This window comes from Hylobates moloch, unplaced genomic scaffold (genome assembly GCF_009828535.3).
Source record: "Hylobates moloch isolate HMO894 unplaced genomic scaffold, HMol_V3 SCAFFOLD_4, whole genome shotgun sequence".
NCBI lineage: Eukaryota > Metazoa > Chordata > Mammalia > Primates > Hylobatidae > Hylobates > Hylobates moloch.
This window is the reverse complement of record NW_026652279.1, coordinates 110,692,374-110,714,311: the sequence shown is the minus strand read 5'-3', so window position 1 is coordinate 110,714,311 and position 21,938 is coordinate 110,692,374. Positions and strand designations below refer to the sequence as shown.

Sequence of the window (21,938 nt, the reverse complement as noted above, 5' to 3'; positions counted from 1 at the left end):
GTGATTCAGTTGTCCTTCTCACCAGGATATCCTTCTAATGAAGCTAACTTTGGAGAGTATGGTTTTTATTTTTAATAAGGAAGGTGACCTTTCTAGACATTCTTTCGTAGTGTTAAGAAAATAAATCCTCAAGGTATAAAAATTCTCTGCCTTGAGTTTCTTTTATATTTTATTTTCTTAGGCTAGTCAAGTGAAGCAGCGGGAGAGGAAAGGAAACAAAGAAATCCATAACGGGATGTCATCAATTAGTTGTAAACACCACTGCATTTGGACCAGCGGGTTTCTTATCTATCCCAAGTGTCAGAATCCTTTAAGCCAGTTCTGTTATGATATGAAATTTAGACATTTGTTTTCTTCCACTCCCTTGATTTTTAGAAAACTGATGGACTATAATGATGTATTGATAACCTTCGTATGTCTGATTTTTTAGTTTTTACTAGTTTAAAAATCCACTTCTCTGCACCAAAAACACTATGGTATCTCATTTTCCTGAATGAGCTCAGGGTCTTAATTTAAAAAAAAAAGATGTATTTTTAAATAAAGTTGGACTAAACAATTTAAAAGGGGTTAAAACTTCACTTGTATAATTATTTATGAAATTCATGTTGACATTATCAAATTATATGTAAAGTATAAAGAAGAAAAACCTCCTATAATCCTACCATATACTTGGAGGAAATGTGCCACAATTATTTTCCATGGATCTGTATTTTCCATGCAAAAGTAATGTTTCTTCTTATTACAAGAGTTAATTTTGTTGAAATCCTTAATAATATATATCAAATAAATGGTCCTGATTAAACCAAACACCTAGTTAATAAAACTTTTTAATCTTCCATTTTTGAGAGAAAAAGAATAGAGCAGGCTCACCCTGTAAGTGTCCTCTTGGAAGTATTTTCTAGTCCCTGGATTGGTTTGGCTGCTCCTGCTATATGCTTCCATAGTGCCTTTTCTTTTTCTTTTTCAATCACAACTTACAATGATTATGTACAATACTTACAATGGTTTAGGGCACTGAAAGACTGAATTATTTTCAGTATATTCTGCTTACCATGGCTGAATTTGTTATTCTGTAAATATTTTCAGTAAAATGAGTTGGAAAAAGGCTTCTGGTTTTCAGTTAATCAGAAAGGTATTTTACAAGGACACTCTGTGCTTAGGTTAAGGTTTAAAGCACACACTTTTTATGCCTATTGTTATTAACTCTAATATCATCTTTAGCAAAAATATCTTAAAACCAGTTGATGAAGATTTCTTTCCAAAAAAGTAGAATCAAATGATATTAGTCACCCCACCCCACCTCTGCCATTTAGGGTAATCAAAATTAAGGTATTTCTTAGGTATAAATGAAGAAAGAGCCTTTTTCAAACTCTCATACTCAGTGTTTTTTTAATATAAAATCTGTATCATTCACTCCCTAAAATTATTTCAGTGAAATCACTCCTCAAAACAGAGGATTAGTAAAGGAAATAAAACATGTTCTCTCAATGCTCTGAGGAAAAACTACATCTTGCAATTAAAAGCAAAAGAGATTCTGTTTGCCCCAGCATCATGCAATATAAATCATGTAAAGCTAAATGGCACTTTTTGATAGATAGTCTTGAGGTTCAAAGATAAATTTATGAGTAGAGTATTTGGTATAATAATTTGGTTTCAGCTCTTTAGAAGTTAAGACACTAGTTTCAGCATTCAATTTTGAAATATATTAAATATGTCAGGAAGCAAGTACATGGTTTGGAGGAACTAATCATTGTTGAACTATGAGTAGAGTACCATCTTAGGTACTCTATGTTTGAGAAGTCACTGTAAGGTAACTGTTAGAAGTATGCACTCTGCAGCCAGACTGCCTGAGTTCAGGTCGCAGCTGAGTCATTCAGTAACTGGTAACTACAGAAGAATTATTAACCTGTGTCTCAATTTCTTCATATATAAAATGAAGATAATAGCTAGCTGAAAGGGTTGCTGGGAGGACTAAATAGGTTAATCACATGTAGAGTGTTTACAACACTAACTGGTACAGGGATCGTTCAATAACCATTAGCTAATATATATGCTAATTAAATAACAAAGTCATTTTCTCTCCCTTTTTTCATTACTTGAGGATCTATAAGGCAATGTCTGTGCAATTAGAAATGACTAAGTGCTGAAATAAAGACAATTCTAGTGTTATATGCCTAGAATAAATAAATAAATATTTATTGAATTTCTATATGTAAGGGGCAGTTGTAAGTGCTATGGGGAGGAGAGCGGAGGGGAATGTAGCCTACAAAGAGTATACTACCACTGTATCATGGTTTTGTATCATAAATCAGTTGAGAAAGGCTGATGTGGGCCTACACATCTGTATGTTCAAACTCCCCAGTTTGATTCTAAGGTATCTTGGTACAGGTAAAAATTATTCTTTAGAAATCAAAAAGACTTTCATTTGAGTTCTAGATCCACCAATAACTAGGTATGAGGCTTTTTATGAATCTCAGGTTCCTCTCTTAAGATTTAAAGTTGATTAACGCAATCAATGCATACAACACAATCTTGGCAGACAATGAGCACCTAATTACATTATTAAAGATGGACTCTAAGAAAAAAAAGACAAATAACAATATAGACCAATAAATAACACGCCAGATCAGAGATATAAGCCTGACAATATGTATATTACAAGAAATCAAGGAGCACTTTTTTTTTTTTTTTTAACATTGGAGTGGTCAGAAAGAGTCTCAAAATAGGTGTAACTAGTATTGGGTTTTGAAGGGCTGGAAAGATTCAGAAAGCTCTCACCTGTATGTGTGCATGCTCCTGTGTGATTTTCGGAAGAAGGAACAATGTGAACAAAGGTATGAAGGAGGTGTGATGATTAATACTGAGTGTCAACTTGATTGGATTGAAGGATACAAAGTACTGATCCTTGGTATGTCTGTGAGGGTATTGACAAAGGATTTGAGTTAGTGGGCTGGGAAAGGCAGACCCAACCTTAATCTGGATGGGCACAATCTAATCAGCTGCCAGTACTGCTAGAAGATAAGAAGGCAGAAAAATGGAAAAAGAGAGACTGTTGAGACATTCCTTCTAAGGTGAAGGATAAGTTGTTGCATTTGGCCCCTCCTACAACCAAGAAAGAGACACAATGCCTAGTGGGCCTAATTGGATTTTGGAGGCAACACATTCCTCATCTGGGTGTGTTACTGCAGCCCATTTATTGAGTGACCTGAAAGGCTGCCAGTTTAAGTGGGTTCCAGAACAGGAGAAAGCTCTGCAACAGGTACAGGCTGCTGCGCAAGCTGCTCTGCCACTTGGGGCATATGACCCAGCAGATCCAATGGGGCTTGAGGTGTCAGTGGCAGATAGGGATGCTGTTTGGAGCCTTTGGCAGGCCCCTATAGGTGAATCACAGTAAAGGCCTCTAGGATTTTGGGGCAAGGCCCTGCCATCTTCTGCAGATAACTACTCTCCTTTTGAGAGACAGCTCTTGGCCTGTTACTGGGCTTTGGTGGAAACTGAACATTGACTATGGGTCATCAAGTCACCATGTGACCTAACTGCCTATCATAAACTGGGTGCTTTCTGACCCATCTAGCCATAAAGTGGGTTCATGCATAGCAGCATTCCGTCATCAAATGGAAGTGATCGAGCTCCAGCAGGTCTTGAAGGCACAAGTTAGTTACCTGAGGAAGTGGCTCAAATGCCCACAGTCTCCACTCCTGCCACCCTGCCTTCTCTCCCCCAGCGTGCACCTATGGCCTCATGGGGAGTTCCCTATGATCATTTGACACAGGAAGAGAAGATAGGGCCTGGTTCACAAATGGTTCTACATGATATACAGGCATCACCCAAAAGTGAACAGCTGTAGCACTACAGTCCCTTTCTAGGACATTCTTGAAGGACAACAGTGAAGGAAAATCTTCCCAGTGGGCAGAACTTCGAGCAGTGCAACTGGTTGTGTACTCTGCATGGAAGTAGAAATGGCCAGATGTGCGATTATATACAGATTCATGGGTTGTACCCAATGGTTTAGCTGGATGGTCAGGGACTTTATTCCTCTGAGCATCTTTAAGAGAGGTGTTTTAAAGTCTCTGTTTTCTTTCACAGCCCCAGGAGTTGTTTTTTGTTTTTTTTTTAAGCCTGTATTTAGTAGATCTACCATTGAGTCTTTTTTCATGAACAATTTCTGTTTATTTCTTTTTTTTCCTTTGAATGGGCAATACTTTTCTGTTTCTTTGTATGCCTTGTAATCTTTTTTTGTTGAAAACTGGACATTTAAATCTAATCATGTAGAAACTCTGGAAATCAGTTTCTTCCCTTTCCCCAGAGTTGGCTGTTTTTTGTTATTGTTCTGATTTTTTTTATTGTTGTAGACTATCTCTTTGCCAAGGATCAGCCTGAGATGTACATTTAAAGTCTTCTGAGAACCTATGTCTTTCCCTGAGCATGCATGGTCATTTTCAGTTTTCCCTGAGACAGTCTCTCGCTATGTTGCCCAGGCTGGAGTGCAATAGCACAATCATAGCTCACTGCAACCTTGAACTCCTGAGCTCAAGCAATCCTGCTGCCTCAGCCTCCCGAGTAGCTGGGACTACAGGCATACACCACCATGCCTAATTTAAAAAAAATTTTCAGTAGTAGAGATGAGGTCTCACTATGTTGTCTTGAACTCCTGGCCTCAAACGATCCTCCTACCTTGGCCTCCCAAAGTGTTGTGATTACAGGCATGAGCACTGAGCTTGGCCTATGGTACATGTTGACCGGCCTAATCTTTAATGCATGACTCCCAGATGGGAAAAAAAAGTGGGGGATAAAAGGGTGTTGCCCTTTAAATTCCCTGGAAGTCACAACAGCCAGGGGGTAGGGTAGGGGGGCACTTACAATAGAGGGTCATACGATAACAATGGCTGCCCACTTCTTTGTTTCCATCTCTGTGACAGAAGCAGCAATCAGAGGTCAAAGCACAGACCCTCAATCTGTGCAATCTCCTGGATGTTTTTGTTTTTTGCTTTGTTTTGTTTTTGAGACGGAGTCTCGCTCTGTCGCCCAGGCTGGCGTGCAGTGGCGTGATCTCGGCTCACTGCAACTTCCACCTCAAGTCTCCTGAGTAGCTGGGACTACAGGCACATGCCACCATGCCCAGCTAATTTTTGTATATTTTAGTAGAGACAGGGTTTCAACATGTTGGTCAGGCTGGTCTCGAACTCCTGACTTCGTGATCTGCCCACCTCAGCCTCCCAAAGTGCTGGGATTACCGGTGTGAGCCAGCACGTCTGGCCTCTGGGATTATGTTCTTAAAGAAAGTGGGCAAATTTCTCATCTCTTTTTCTTCTCCTGCCCTTTGCCATTCTCTTTGGCACATGGACACGGTGGTGAGCCAACCTGGATCATGCATACATTGGCAGCAACCTAGGGATGGCAGGCCAAGGCAAAAGTAACCTAGGCCACTTATATAACCTATGGAGCAGCACCTCCATACAACCACTAACTGCTTATATCTTTGTACCGTAATTTATGAGAAAATAAAAAAGTTAATATTATTTGTCTTAGTTTTTTATTGCTGTGTAACAAATAGTGGTTTTAAAAAGTACCCATTCATTAGCTCAGTTTTGTTCTTCAGAAGTCTGGGTATGGTGTAACTGGCTTCTCTGTTCAGGGTCTCATAGGCAAAAATCGAAGTGTGAGCTAGGGTGTATTCTCATCTGGAGGTTGGAGGCCTCTTACCAAAAGCTTATGGTTGTGGCAGAATTAAGTTTTGTGATTGCAGGACTGAGGTCCCCATTTCCTTGCTGGTGGTTAGCCAGGGACCACAGTCAGTTCCCAGAGCCCACCCACATTTCTTGCCATGTGACCCTTTCCATCTTCAAAGCCAGCAAGAAAACTCTTCCACTTGCTGACTTCCCTCTCATGCTTCAGATCTCTTCCAGAAGAGCTCTCTTTTCATAAGGACTCGCTTGATTAGGTGAGGTTTATTCCAGACAATCTCTCTTTCTTAAAAGTCATCTGTACCATGCAATACAATATAATCCAATCGTGAAAGTAACATTCATCATATTCATTGTCCTGGAAATTATGTAGGTTATGTACAACAGAAGGCAACAACATTGGGGGCCACCCTAGAATTTTGCCTACCACGTTATTTAAGCTCTGGCTTCAGGTATCTGCTGCTTTAAAAATGGTTTTTGATAAATAAAAAAATTTACTAAATTTATTTTAATTGTGGTAAAATACAGATAAAACTTGCCATTTTAACACATTTTAAGTGTATGGTTCAATATTAGGTACATTTACATTGTTGTGCAACTATCACCACTATCCAACTCCAGAACATTTTTCATCTTCCAAAACTAAAATTCTGTACCTATTAAATAATAACTCTCCACTCTTCCCTCCATCTAGTCCCTAGCAACCACTATTCTATTTTCTGTCCTTATGAATTTGACTATTTTGGATGCCTCAAGTAAGTGGAATCACGCAATATTTATCTTTTTGTGACTGATTTATTTCACTTAACTGCTACATACTTTTGAAATTAAATTTTAATACAAATCAAATAACACTGCTGTGTGCAGTGCCTCATGCCTGTAATCCTAGCACTTTAGGAGGCCAAGGCAGGAGAATCACTTCAGGCCAGGAGTTCGAGACCAGCCTGGGCAACATAGTGAGACCCTGTCTTTACTTAAAAAAGAAAAAAAGACTGAGAAGGAAGTACTAGTGCGGTAGGAAAAAAAAAACAGGAGAATATGTAAACTGTAGAAGGGCAATCAAGAGAATAGTGTCCAAGAAGAAGGAAATAATATACCGGGTTAAATATACTGGGTCGAATGCTGCTGGTTCAAATAATACACTGAGGTCAAGTATGATGAGAAGTGAGAACTGACCACTCATTCTGGCTACACAGAGGTTACTGGTGACCTTGACAAGAGTTTAACAATTATTCAATCTAGAAGTAGTAGTAGTATATGATCACAATAGTTACTACTGTTATGGATTATTTTCCCATAGTACGAGAATTTTGGAGTCAAGCTGAGTGAAATAAAACTGTGTGCAAACATGATCTCTTTGATGTCAGTTTCCAAGTAATTTCATGATGAAGTGGAACTAAAAAAATAATTTGAGGAAAAACACAGGTAGTAGAAAAAGATTCCCTATATGTTGTATGTAACTATCTACTGGGATCATTTACTCAATTAACAAATACTTATTGAGTGCCTACATAGTGCCAGGAATAAATTTTATTATAATTTAATGTTTCCTTAATTATTCATATATAAAAGGTTAAAAATGGTTAGATATTAGAAAAATTTGCAATGGTCCATAAAGATAGTATGTCTATTGGGCTAATCTTAACCTAAGAAAATAAGTAATGAAGCTAATGCCAATCATGGCCTTTAGAAAATTTGATTCTAATAAAAATCTGATCATAGCATTCTAAGGAGAAGGAAATGTCTGAGAAATCAAGAGCAGATACCTACATCTTTCTTCTACAGAAAAATAGGTTTCTAAATTTCTATTACCCAGAATATAACAACTATTTTTACATAAAAATAACTGACCACATAAATGTTCATTTAATTTATAAAACCAACCAACTTCCCCCCTTATAAAAAACAAGTTACCATTTTATTTTACTTACACATATTTATTTTATAATTGGCATTAGATATTCAAAAGGCAGCTTTTAAAATCAAACTAAATGGAAACTGCCTTAGATACATAATTCTTAGGAATTCGCTTAAAATCTGCCTAAAATGAAAATCTTCTGTAGCTCTTTTGACTGCAAATTTTTGACTCCTGTAAAACATCCAAATTCATTTCTTGTCTTTAAAATTATCTAATCTTTCCATTTTGTCCCTATTTCAAGTCAATTTGCTTCTCCAGCCTCATTTCCTAGCTCTTATCTACTATTAGTAAGTGGCTTTTTTCCTAAAAGGGAAAACAGGAAGAGAGAATGGCACACAAAACAAACATTTTATATTCATATTTCTACCTATGTAATAAAATAGCATTTTGTGAGGCCAGCTCAAAAGAAGGCTTAGATCCTTTTATGTCCATTTTAGTCACTAAACGATATCAAAAGTGCCAGAATGCAAGAGGTTTGTGAACATTTATTCAAAAGCTAAGATAAGATATTTCACACACTCATCTTTCTGGATCTTAATTTCCTGTTATCAGTCATTAAAAAAATTTTTTAATCAAGATTTTTGTTGCTTATTTTAATAGCACTCACTAAACTGGCTTAGATTTTATACTTCCAAGAGAATAACTATAACAGTGATATTTTATTTATTAGGAACATGAAGAACTGATGACAATTGAATTTCCCTATATTTTCCTTTCTAACATAAATATTGCAATTTTCTCTTAAATAAGTCTTATGTAACACACTTTCTCTTGAAAAGTAACATTTAATAGCTCTCTGGGACAGCCTGGGACTATTACACAATGTACTCAGAATGAATCATAGTCATTCACTTAAATTGAAATGGGCTGAATTTATGAATGGATGATCTGTTATAATTCATTTTTACAAACATGACTCATTAATGTTTCAAAGCTAGTATTTTGAGCGACTCTAATTAAACTGATGTTTTCATATTAAAAGGGGAAGTATAAAGAGCAAATTTTTAAATACAATCATGATTTCCACCAGTATGAAAAATAGTTACGTACGCTTTAAAGAATTTTCTAATGGAAGTTAAGGTTGTTTAAGTAATGTATAAACGACAAACTTCTCCATGGTTTAGTTTGCTAATTATGAAAAAAGTAAATAGTCACATGGGAATAAAAATCTACTACATGTGGTTTTGACTTGAGCTACTTATAATTTCAGTAGAACTTGGTCTGATTTGCTGTAATGCAAAGTCAGTGGGCAAAAGATAACCAGTGATCTTGTAAAAAATTCTTATAATATCAATCTCCATATTATTAAAATACATTTAAGACATGGTATGTAATTAGTATAGTTATGAATATGTAACTATTTGAGAGCTGGTAGAAACTTGTAGAATCTAAATTGCCCTAGCCCACCCTCATTTCAGTATGTGCACAACACTGGCCAGAATTTAAGTAAATTACCTAGGGCTATAAATTAATAGCATTTTAGGCTTGTGATGAACCTTAAAAGGCATGAACAATCCCTTCGAAAGAAATAAACCATCTTCTATAACACCACCATCAAGTGAAGAGCCAGCAGATGCATTACTACCTACAAAGATAGATGGGAGAGGCTGGGTGTAGTGGCTCTTGCCTGTAATCCCAGAACTTTGGGAGGCTGAGGCAGGTGGATCACCTGAGATCAGGAGTTCAAGACCAGCCTGGCCAATATGGTGAAACCCTGTCTCTACAAAAATACAAAAATTAGCCGGGCATGATGGCAAGTGCCTTGTAATCCCAGCTACTTGGGAGGTTGAAGCAGGAGAATCACTTGAACTCAGGAGGCAGAGGTTGCAGTGAGCCAAGATCGGGCCATTGCACTCCAGCCTGGGCAACAGAGTAAGACTCCATCTCAAGGGGGGAAAAAAAAAGGATGGGTGGGAAACTGATCACTCCTAACCCTTCTTTGACATCGCCGTTTATTACAAAGTTCTTCTTCATGCTAAGCTAAACTCTGTTTTCTTTTAACTTCCACCCATTGGTTCTAGAACCTAGGTCAATTTACTCCCAGACCTGTGCCTTTAACAACGCACCATTAATTCTGTCACATAGTCCTGTTACTTCTTTAAAGTTTTATTGTGATTATAGGAAGAAATGGTATACATGTAATATCTCATGCCTACTTTTATAGTAACTGCAGCAAAAGTTGCAGTGACTATGATCTACAAAACAACAGACACAACTTCTGATAAATTTCAGAGGTATTTTTAATATCAAAGCCCTGAAGTATCAAGAGTCATGAGGCTGAGGTGTCTCAGAGATTCCAGGATATCAGAGCAGGTTACTAGGAGTCTTACTTGCATGAGGACTGTACATTCCTGTCTCCTCCCCAACAAAGACATCCTGAGAGAAGAGGGCTTTGCTTATGTCTTATGGGCATAAGGATTTACACTAGAACACGAGAGAAGGACAAGACCAGGAGCTCCAACTTTTGTAAGGCAAATAACTTACTGTGAGGTAACAGAGTTGTGATTAATGGGATAGAGGCTCAGGGTTTATAATTATTTAACGAAACACTGGCTTAGTCTAGGGACTTGCGAAAAAATGCTCTGCAAAGGAGATGGCAGGTATTTGAAAAAGTTGACTAATTGCAGGAATGAGGATGGATGTGTGGTTATAATCATCATGATCCCACAGCACAGAAAGGGAGAAAATGGTTACTAACTGGTTGGGACATACCATCCCTTATGTTCAAAAAGCCCTGTAATGGCAGGAAGAATCAGGATCAGGTACTTGAGGAAATGACGTGAGAGCAGAAAAGCAATGAACAGCAGCAGCAATGAAAAAGAAAAGTCAGATAGAGGAGTTGACAATAACTGCCCCAGAAGCACCGGGGCTGGTTACTTCTTTAATGAGGGGACAGTAGAAGCAAGACAGGATAAATAAACCCCTACTGGCAGAAAAAGCCATACCAGCAACAACAATGAGGAGAAAACATCAGTAACTCCTGAGAAGCTGGTCTGAGCCACTTGAAACCAAAAGGTTAGCAATAGGACTTCTAGGTGGAGCCTGATCATACTAACTCTAGTAGGTGAAGAGGTTCACAATCAACACACTCTAGTATTGTTAATTAGGTTCTTGTCTTCCCCAAGTAGCGTGAGGTATGAGAAAACAAATTCACCTTGATACTTTTTCTAAGCAAAGAGTCAAATCAGAAGAAAATAAGCATAAACCCAGAATTTTTGGTCAAATGATCATCACCCAGGTGATATCTGTGGCTCACCATTTACATATTTAAATCAATATTTTCATATAACTGTATAATCTTAAATGGTGCTCATATTGAAAACTCTGAGGCACTAAAATATCCCCAAGTATGGAAAGTATATTTTTGGTATATAACAGTTGCCAAGGCAAGCAAGTGCTGTACACAAATAAAAATATTTTAGCAGTTCTTTTTAACATATTGACAGAATGTCCACTAAGCAAAAGGCATTATTTTAGCATAGATGATAAAAGATGAAAGAGGCAATTTCTGTTGTTAAAGAAACAAAATGGAAGATAATATTCCACTTCAGTTAAGTAAGGTTTTTGTACCAAAATAAAGACGGCATTGTTCCTGCCCCTGTAAGATTCAGAATGTAGTGGAAATTTCTCTCTCAAGTATTTATTTCATCAGTAGTGGGTATTAATTAACTAGTTGATATACTATTTATAGGTCTACCATGAGCAATAACCATTCACTAGCTCAATTACCTTATAAAATGTGCCTGTGCACAGATAGATTTGTTAAATTTAAGACGCTCATTCAGAGTCCTCATTCCCAGAAGTCACTAAAGAGAACTCAGTTTAATAAACAGATTATTCTGGAATCAAAGCGTCTTTAGTTACAATAACTGCTGGAATTCACCTAATCAAAATTATCTTTCTATGCTGGAATTACTTTTATAATATCATCCAACCACAGTATGAACACATATAAAGATGGGACGCCGGTATAACAAACAACTCCATTTTTATACAGCCATAGCTGTTCTTCCCTGTGTCAAAATCTGCTTCCTTAGCCGGGCATGGTGGTTGAATGCACCTGTAGTCCCAGCACTTTGGGAGGCCGAGGCGGGTGGATCACGAGGTCAAGAGCTCGAGACCAGCCTGGCCAATATGATGAAACCGCATCTCTACTAAAAATACAAAAATTAGCCGGGTGTGGTGGTACACACCTGCAGTCCCAGCTACTCGGGAGGCTGAGGCAGAAGAATCGCTTGAACCCAGAAGGTGGAGGGTGCAGTGAGCTGAGATTATACCACTGCATTCCAGCCTGGGTGACAATGCGAGACTCTGTCTCAAAAAAAAAAAAAAAAAATCTGCTTCTTTATAACTCATCTGTCTATGTCTAAATTCTGCCCTCTAAGGTGTAGAGAACAATCTATTCCAAGTCGCTGCCCTCTTTTCTAGGTTAAACATCCTTCACGCATTTCTATAGTGCTCTATAAAGATGATTTCATGCTTCTATGATCACCTGGTTATCTTCCTTGGGACAATCCCAGTTTGTCAATACTTCTTTTAAACATGTTAAAAGGATACCATCTAACCAGCATACACCACCATCTGTTTTGAACTTGCATTTCTATTTTTGCAGTCCAAGATTTGTTTTCCCCTTTGCAAATGGGATTCAACAGACGACTCATATTTAGTTCTAGTTCTGCTAAAATAAGCAAGTTTTATTCATAAAGTTGTCTTCTCTTGCACTGCAGTGGACACTGTCATTTGTTTTAGTGCATAGAATCTGAAGTCCCTTTGTGTGTTTGAGGAGTCTCCTTGGTGGGAGATAAAGACCATCACTCCTACAGGTGCTGATAATTTGGCAGGCAGTGGTGGGTGGCTACACAATTCCTGTTGCAGAAGTGTTATCTGTGCTAGAAGCAAGTAATACTGAGTTCTTAGAGGATGAGGGGAAGGGGTATAATCATAGCATTGATGATGACTTCCTAATTAGACCACCTCTGTGTGGATGCCCTTTTTACCCTAGTTGGGCTCTGACTCTTCACTCTAATACATCCCCAGATTGTGCACTGTCTGACCATGCTGGGACTCCTACAACCCAAAGCAGGCTACCCCTCCACACAGATAGCCTCCTCACTCTTGTTTGAGCTCTGATTCCCCATGCTGGATCATTGCATTGCATGAGTGACTGCCTCATCCTGCTCAAGTTCTTACATGCCACACTACATGCCTTCTTGACGATATCCTCCTCAGCCTTATACTCTGACTCCCTATACCAGGCTGCCTTCTTGTGTGAATTCCCTCTTCACTCTGCTTGGGCTCTAACTCCCTACCCTTGGCTATTTGCTGATGCGATATGGTCCTCACTCAATTAGGGCTCTGACATCCTACTCTGGGGAATTGCAGCTCACCTCTCCCATTCCCACTAGTGCATTGCCTATATTGCTCTGCCTCACCTAAGAGCTTCAGGACTGAGCTATCAGGAAGGAAAAGGAATGAGCACAGGAGGAGTCTCAATATCACCTTAAACTCTTTTGTGTTTTATAGGCAAGATTAAGTTTCAAAAAAGAAACCCCAACTAATACACACTATACAATATCTATATTTTTAAAATCAAAACGTAGAACTTTATATTTACTCCTATTAAATTTTATCTTGTTGGGTTTGTTTTTGTTTTTGAGATGGAGTCTTACTCTGTCACCCAGGCTGGAGTGCAGTGGCAGGATCTCAGCTCACTGCAACCTCTGCTTCCCGGGTCCAAGTGATTCTCCTGCCTCTGCCTCCTGAACAGCTGGGATTACAGGGGTGCGCCACCACATCCAGCTAATTTTTGTATTTTTAATAGAGACAGGGTTTCATCATGTTGGTCCAGCTGGTCTCAAACTCTTGACCACAGGTGATCCGCCCACCTCGGCCTCCCAAAGTGCTGGAATTACAGGTGTGAGCCACTGCCCTGGGCCTATCCTATTGTTTTTGACCTATCATTTCAATATGTTCTGATCTTCTTGAGTTTGACATTTATTAACGTTAGCAACTTTCTGACACTTAAACATTTCATAAACATGTTTTTATTTAAAAAAAAAAAAAGGTATTGATCTAACATGCTCAAAAGCAAGCCCTAGAGAACAAAATCCTGAGTAACACAACGTGAGACAAAGTTGCAGACTGGCAACAGTCTGATATCAGATTTTATTTCATCTTCCCATAAAGGTATATAAGAAAGTCTGACAAATAAGCTTGAGAAAATAAACAGTGCTTATTCATTTTTGTCCCTAACTGAACACTGAATAAGTGAATGGATGAAGAATATAAGGTCTTCGTTTATGTAGAAGCCATGTTGCAGAAAAATTATAATGTAGATGTGGTTAATCCATCATCAATGTAATTAGAGACTATATCTGATGTAGGTCTTGGGTTCTATGGTTCCACAGATATAAGTAATATATCCCAAAAAGTATGGCCTAATAATAATCTTCTCTATGACAAAATTATGTTCTAAGTCCTACATGATGTGTATACACACAGACACACACTATTTACATAAACAAGTGTAAGACACGATATATACTGAATATAATCTGACTGATACAATAGTAAGTGGCAAAGTTTGAACTCAAACCCAAGTACCCTTCTGCTTAACTACTGCCCTATTAGATTAAAAGTATTAAATAATCATCAATTTTTGCTTATCTTTCTAAAACATAATATTTGAAGGAAGCCAGAGCATATAAAAATTATTCAAGTATAGCTCGTCTGTGTATTTTTTGCTTTTCATAATTTTCTCTCTTACATGTAGTGGCATGGAATCACACCAAAGTAGAAGTGCCATAACAATGCAAAACCCCTAGATAGTTAATAAATTCTTACTCATTAGCCCCATTTATTCATTTTGAGGTATCACAGATGAAAAGAGAAAAAGCCATACCTGCCTCTCATAAGGAGGGTTTTTAGCTACAACTGTTGGCTATAACAGATCTACTTGTTTGACACACATATAAATGCTCAAGAAACATCTGCTGTTTTCTCTTCTTCACTCACCTTAAACATTTATTGAGAGTCTCTACGTGCTGGGTGCTATGCAAAGCATCAGGGCTACAAACATCTGTAAAAATACCTGCCTTCAATTATTTCTGTATGTGTATCTATGGCTAAAAGAGGAGAGAAACTAAAGCAAGGGCTTCACAGAACAGATGATATCTAAAGGAGGAACCAATTTGTCATCAGGAGAGCTAGCTCTACACAGGATTCTTAAGTGTTTACTACATATTCTCTATGAAATATGCTTCTATGACCTTCCCAGTAACCCAAATTTAGAAACCTTGCCTAATTCCCTATTTTTCATAACTCTTCACAAAATAAAACTAAGAAGGTAGTCTTTAGCACATGCTCCAAAGATCTATTAATATAAAACCTAAAATTTCCCCATTCAATAAATTTTTACATTTCTACATACCAGTTACTAGGCAAAAATACTTAATTTTCACAGTATCTCTCATTATACAAGACAATCTGTTGACATGCTATCAAAGCACTTCACTGCGAAAACATAAGAACAAGTTAGGTTGTTTCAAATTACCTCTCAATAGAAAAAACCTGAGACAGACTCAAGCTAGTACTCATTTCAAAAGTAATCAAGAATTTAAGTTAAAACCAGTGAATAATGGTTAAAGAAGGGGGAAAAAATGAGGTATGGGTTCATATCAGGAAATATAAACAGATCTAACCAATGACCAAAATGGAAAAGTAGCAAAACAGAAGACTACACTTTTAGATATTTAAGAGTGGTACCTTATCCAAAAGGATATGAAATAAGGTAAAGAACTAAGGGAAGACAGACATCAAATTCTGAAGAGGACTCAGAAAAAATGGTATGAGACAATAGAAAATGATCAAATCAAAAGAACAATGTAGATATTTTTAATTCTTTTCATTAAAAATATGAAAACTGTATTTTTTGAAACAAATATTGGGCCAGGTGCAATTGTCCATGCCTGTAATCACAGTGCTTTGGGAGGCTGAGATGGGAGGATTGCTTGAGCCCGGGAGTTTGAGAGCATCCTGGGCAACAGAGTGAGAGCTCAACTCTATAAAAAATTAGCCGAGCATGGTGGCACGCACCTGCAGTCCTAACTGCTCAGGAGGCTAAGGCAGGAGGATCACCTGAGCCCAGGAGTTTGAGGCTGCAATGAGCTATGACTGTGCTACTACACTCCAGCCTGGGTGACAAAGAGACCCTGTCTCTTAAAATAGAAACAGAAAACAAATAAATATGGAAAAGTCCTTGTTTCTGGCCCACAGGGATCCTTTCCCAGCCCCCACCTTTTTTTTCCTTTTCATAGGGTGAAGGGAAGAGAGAGAAGCTCAGGAGTGTATTTGAAAGATTATATGTTATTATTTTATTGAACATTTCTAGATGATGTTTGTAGTAGGAAGACTTTTGGTTCAACAGGTACCACATATTTATACAACTTTTTAGCAATTCCAGTCTCTTTGTGGTTATTCAAATAAGTCAAGTCATTCTTTCCTTCTGTTGCTTTTGAACACTTTCCCTCTGTCTAAAGTGCCTTGAGACCCTTTGTCCATCTGGCCAACTGCCATTGTTCTTCGAGAAGGCTCACGTGTCACTTTCTCCTGGAATAATTTTTTCTTTACATGCCACTGAATGTTATAGTAACCCTCCTTCTATGCTCCCATAACACCCTATGTATATCTCTTTTTATACTGTAATAAAACTGTTAATTTTCCCTTTTTTTCCCCTATGACACTGTTCTTGAATGTCAGGAACTTAGTTTTAGCTTTTCTTTGAATGTCCAGCAACTAGCACAGTATAACCTCAGTAGATACTTGGAAAATTCATAGAAAAAAATAATTAGCAATTTGTCTTTCCAGAATGTATGCTATACAGTAGAAAAACTACTGTATTGAACTCTGCCCATAACTAGCTGTAACTCACAAAATCTGAGCCTCCAGTAAAATAAGGTAGTTATTTAGATCTCTAAAGTTCTCTGTGATTCTCAACCTAGTTTTCATTTCTAAATATTCTGAACAAGTAATAAAACTACTTTTTAAAGAATGGTCTTTAATTCAAATGCTTATTAATTTACACAGCTCTTATCTCAATTCATTAGGTTTTAATATAGAGATTTTATTAGTATAGTGGCTGTCAGAGAACAGCTTTCCTAACTTGATGGCCTTAGGGCTATAATGATCCATGTCTCTCTCAGCTTCACTGGCATATGATTTTCTTCCCTTAAGAATTTCTCTTTCTCCTTGTTATCTGTTGCCTCCACTTCTATTCATAATCTCATTTTTTACCTGGATCCAGAGCTAGTCCACGAAGGGGCTTGCCATATGACAGAAACTAGTGACGGCAAAGTGGAAGAAAATGAACTCCAGAAGTCTTTTCTTGTCTTCTCTTGCTCAGAGTGAAGGCATATTGATTTTACAAAGACTTCAACCCCAGTTCCCTTGCTCACTACTATTCCTTCCACCCATATTCCATCTTGTAATTTTGGACAGTCAAAAACATAAAGAGGGGAGAGCCTTCTTATTTTCTGTCTGGTTGTCTTTATCCTTTTCTGTGTTTTTAAAACCTCTACCCAATAATTTTAAAACAGTCTCCAATCTTACAATCTGTCATATGGAGAAAGGAATCTGTTTCCCACTGAAGCAGAGAAATGTGTCCCTGCCTAAAAATATCTTCCCATGGTAGTTAGTTCCCATCAGTAAGATACTGTTAGTATTACAGGCACATTATAAATTAGATAGGCTTTTTTGGTCCTGACCAAAGGGGTCACTGCCACATATAAAATCAATTTAATTGATTTATGGAGGTGGGGTTTACAGATTGCAGTTACAAATTAACTTTTGAAATATAAGCTACTTATAATTCAGGGTCTGGTTATCCAATCATAAATAGCAGTTTTTGTATTCTGAGTCACACTAAAACAGTAATGAGTATCTTCCTCTGCAAATGTGTTAGAAAAGATCAATGCTGTATTAGTTAAAATGTATCCACCATAAACAGTATTTATTGAAAACAATTTGAAAAGAGATGTACAAATAAACCTAGATGTGTGCTCAATTAGAAACTTACACTCTATGAAGTACACGGAATAAAATTATTTTCATAAAAACTTAACTGGCAAGTAAAGACAGACAATGCTTATCACACGGCTTGTAAATTCTACTGTCTGGTTTCTTTTAAGTCTATAATATGTGAACTCTTCCTATTTGTGAAATTGCCATAACTGCTGCACAAATGATTTAAATTAACTTAGAGAAATTTTTTTTAAATTTTTACTTTAAGTTCTGGGATACACGTGCAGAATGTGCAGGTTTGTTATATCGGTATACATGTGCCATGGTGGTTTGCTGCACCTATAAACCCATTATCTAGGTTTTACGCCCTGCATGCATTAGGTATTTGTCCTAATGCTCTCCCTCCCCTTGGCCCGGGGCCTGCTGCAGGCCCCGGTGTGTGAGATTCCCCTCCCTGTGTCCATGTGTTCAACTTAGAAATTTTTAACTCTCAGATATACAAGGTTTAAATGTCAGGCTACAAGTTTTAATTTTAATTACTGAGCTAATTACTTCTCTGAAAAGAGTTAGGTCTATTTCTTCTTTGATTAAACAGATTGGACAGCCTAGGTAAAATGGGGGAAGACAAGAAGTTTGCCTGGGCTAGACAGTCTTGCTTTACGTCAGTTGTCTTGAAGTACGTGTTAGAGTCCTTTCACTCTGTTCCAGTTTGAAAGATGACAAAGTATACAGACACCTCATCTCTAATGCTCTTTTTAAATTTAATTTTATTTTGAGACAGGGTCTCGCTTTGTCGCCCAGGCTGGAGTGCACTGGTATGACCATAGCTCACTGCAGCCTCAAATTCTTGGGCTCAAGCAATCTTCCAACCTTACCTCTTGAGTAGTTAGGACGGCAGGCGTGTGCCACTATGCCTAATTTTTAAATTTTTTGTAGAGACAGGGTCTTGTTATGCTGCCCAGGCTGGTCTTGTATTCCTGGCCTCAAGAGGTCCTCCTGCCTCATTCTCTCAAAGCACTGGGATTACAGGTGTGACCCACTGCACTTGTCTTCCCTTTTTAAACTAAAACAATAACTATTAGTTAAATACTCAATATATGGAAGGCCAAGAATTGAAGGGGATACAAAGAAATGTAAGAAATGGTATGTGTCCCCAAAGTGCTTAGACTTTAGTTGGAGAGACTGAATAAAAATTTTATGTTAAACAATACAAAATTTAAATAACTTTAAAAATACAACTAGAAGAAATATTACAAGATGGTGTAGTTATTTGGTAAATGAATGGTGCAATAACTGGTATGATGGGGTTTCACAGGTGATGGGGATCACCTTCTATTTAACAATAACACTACAGCACTCACCACCACTTATTGAGTGCCTTGTATGCCACAGGCTGGTTTAGAGTACATTACATGCATATCAGGAACCCTCACAATAATCCTGTAAGGTGTACTATTATTGACAGGAGTAAGAATTTTAATGATAAGAAATGTACTCACCAAGAGCTGGGTACAGAGGCTCACGTCTGTAATCCTAGCACTTTGGGAGGCTGAGGTGGGCGGATCACCTGAGGTCAGGAGTTCAAGACCAGCCTGGCCAACATGGTGAAACCCCATCTCTACTAAAAGTACAAAAATTAGCCAGGCGTGATGGCAGGCACCTGTAATCCCAGCCACTTGGGAGGCTGAGGCAGGAGAATCACTTGAACCTGGGAGGCGGAGGTTGCAATGAGCCAAGATTGAGCCACTGCACTCCAGTCTGGGTGAGAGTGAGATTCTGTCTCAAAAAAAAAAAAAAAAAAAAGTACTTACAGAGGTTAAGTAACATGCACAAGGTCATGTAGCTAGTAAATAGCAGAGGAGCTGGGATTTAATCCTAGGTTCTCTCTCTCTAATTCCAAAGCCAGTCATCTTTTTCTTGCTTATGGTTCTCAACTGGAGCCAATTTTGTCCCTCAGGGAATATTTGGGGATATCCAGAGACTTTTCTGTTTGTCATAAATGAATGAGTGAGGGTGAGTGGCTAGTAGGTAGAGACTAGGAATTCCACTAAACATCCTACAATTCACAGAACAGTCCCCCTGACCAAAGAACTGCCTGACCCAAAAGTCAACAGTACTAAGGAGATGCTCACTAAACAAAGACTTTCCAAAAAACCTGTTAAAGGTAGGACTGGAGCTCAGTCTTGAAGCACAGGTAGGATCTGAATGGGGGGCAGGGGGCGGGGTGGGGTGGGGGGCGGTGGTGATAAGGGTGAATTCCAGATAAGGGAAACAGAACACACAGCACAAGATAGCTTCAAAAGACAGTGAATAAGCCTATTAGAAAACCTGAAGAAAAGCAATTTGAAGGGGAAGTGGGAACAAGACTAAAAAGCTGAAATGATCTTTCTGAAAAACTAAGACACCTGGACTAGATTTGATGAAGATTTCTGAACAGGGAAGAGACATGAACAATATAATATATCAAGAATAGTCAACATAACCAGGAAACCAGGGCAAAGAGACTAGTTAGAATGACACTGCAATACTTAAATGCTAAGATATCAGAGTTTATGCTTTTGTGTGGTGGTAGTGAGAAAGAGGGAAGTATTTTATTCTCTTTGAAGCAATTGTGAATGGGAGTTCACTCATGATTTGGCTCTCTGTTTGTGATTGGTGTACAAGAATGCTTGTGATTTTTGTACATTGATTTTATATCCTGAGACTTTGCTGAAGTTGCTAATCAGCTTAAGGAGATTTTGGGCTGAGACAATGGGGTTTTCTAGATATACAATCATGTCATCTGCAAACAGGGACAATTTGACTTCCTCTTTTCCTAATTGAACACCCTTTATTTCCTTCTCCTGCCTGATTGCTCTGGCCAGAACTTCCAGCACTATGTTGAATAGGAGCGGTGAGAGAGGGCATCCCTGTCTTGTGCCAGTTTTCAGAGGGAATGCTTCCAGTTTTTGCCCATTCAGTATGATATTGGCTGTGGGTTTGTCACAGATAGCTCTTATTATTTTGAGATACGTCCCATCAATACCTAATTTATTGAGAGTTTTTAGCATGAAGGGTTGTTGAATTTTGTCAAAGGCCTTTTCTGCATCTATTGAGATAATCATGTGGTTTTTGTCTTTGGTTCTGTTTATATGCTGGATTACATTTATTGATTTGCATATGTTGAACCAGCTTTGCATCCCAGGGATGAAGCCCACTTGATCATGGTGGATAAGCTTTTTGATGTGCTGCTGGATTCGGTTTGCCAGTATTTTATACCTAGGAATCCAACTTACAAGGGATGTGAAGGACCTTTTCAAGGAGAACTACAAACCACTGCTCAATGAAATAAAAGAGGATACAAACAAATGGAAGAACATTCCATGCTCACAGGTTGGAAGAATCAATATCGTGAAAATGGCCATACTGCCCAAGGTAATTTGTAGATTCAATGCCATCCCCATCAAGCTACCAATGACTTTCTTCACAGAATTGGAAAAAACTACTTTAAAGTTCATATGGAACCAAAAAAGAGCCCGCATCGCCAAGTCAATCCTAAGCCAAAAGAACAAAGCTGGAGGCATCACGCTACCTGACTTCAAACTATACTACAAGGCTACAGACACCAAAACAGCATGGTACTGGTACCACAACAGAGACATAGATCAATGGAACAGAACAGAGCCCTCAGAAATGATGCCACATATCTACAACTATCTGATCTTTGACAAACCTGACAAAAACAAGAAATGGGGAAAGGATTCCCTATTTAATAAATGGTGCTGGGAAAACTGGCTAGCCATATGTAGAAAGCTGAAACTGGATCCCTTCCTTACACCTTATACAAAAATTAATTCAAGATGGATTAAAGACTTAAATGTTAGACCTAAAACCATGAAAATCCTACAAGAAAGCCTAGGCAATACCATTCAGGACATAGGCGTGGGCAAGGACTTCATGTCTAAAACACCAAAAGCAATGGCAACAAAAGCCAAAATTGACAAATGGGATCTAATTAAACTAAAGAGCTTCTGCACAGCAAAAGAAACTATCATCAGAGTGAACAGGCAACCTACAGAATGGGAGAAAATTTTTGCAACCTACTCATCTGACAAAGGGCTAATATCCAGAATCTACAATGAACTCCAACAAATTTACAAGAAAAAAACAAACAACCCCATCAAAAAGTGGGCAAAAGACATGAACAGACACTTCTCAAAAGAAGACATTTATGCAGCCAAAAAAACACATGAAGAAATGCTCATCATCACTGGCCATCAGAGAAATGCAAATCAAAACCACAGTGAGATACCATCTCACACCAGTTAGAATGGCCATCA

The 21,938-nt window shown here is 38.1% G+C and overlaps 1 protein-coding gene across 2 annotated transcripts in view; it reads right to left on the bottom strand.

The window, feature by feature from the left end:
* Window positions 1-21,938, bottom strand: part of FNDC3A (fibronectin type III domain containing 3A) — a 220,146-nt gene that overhangs the window by 114,650 nt on the left and 83,558 nt on the right. The window lies entirely within an intron of this gene.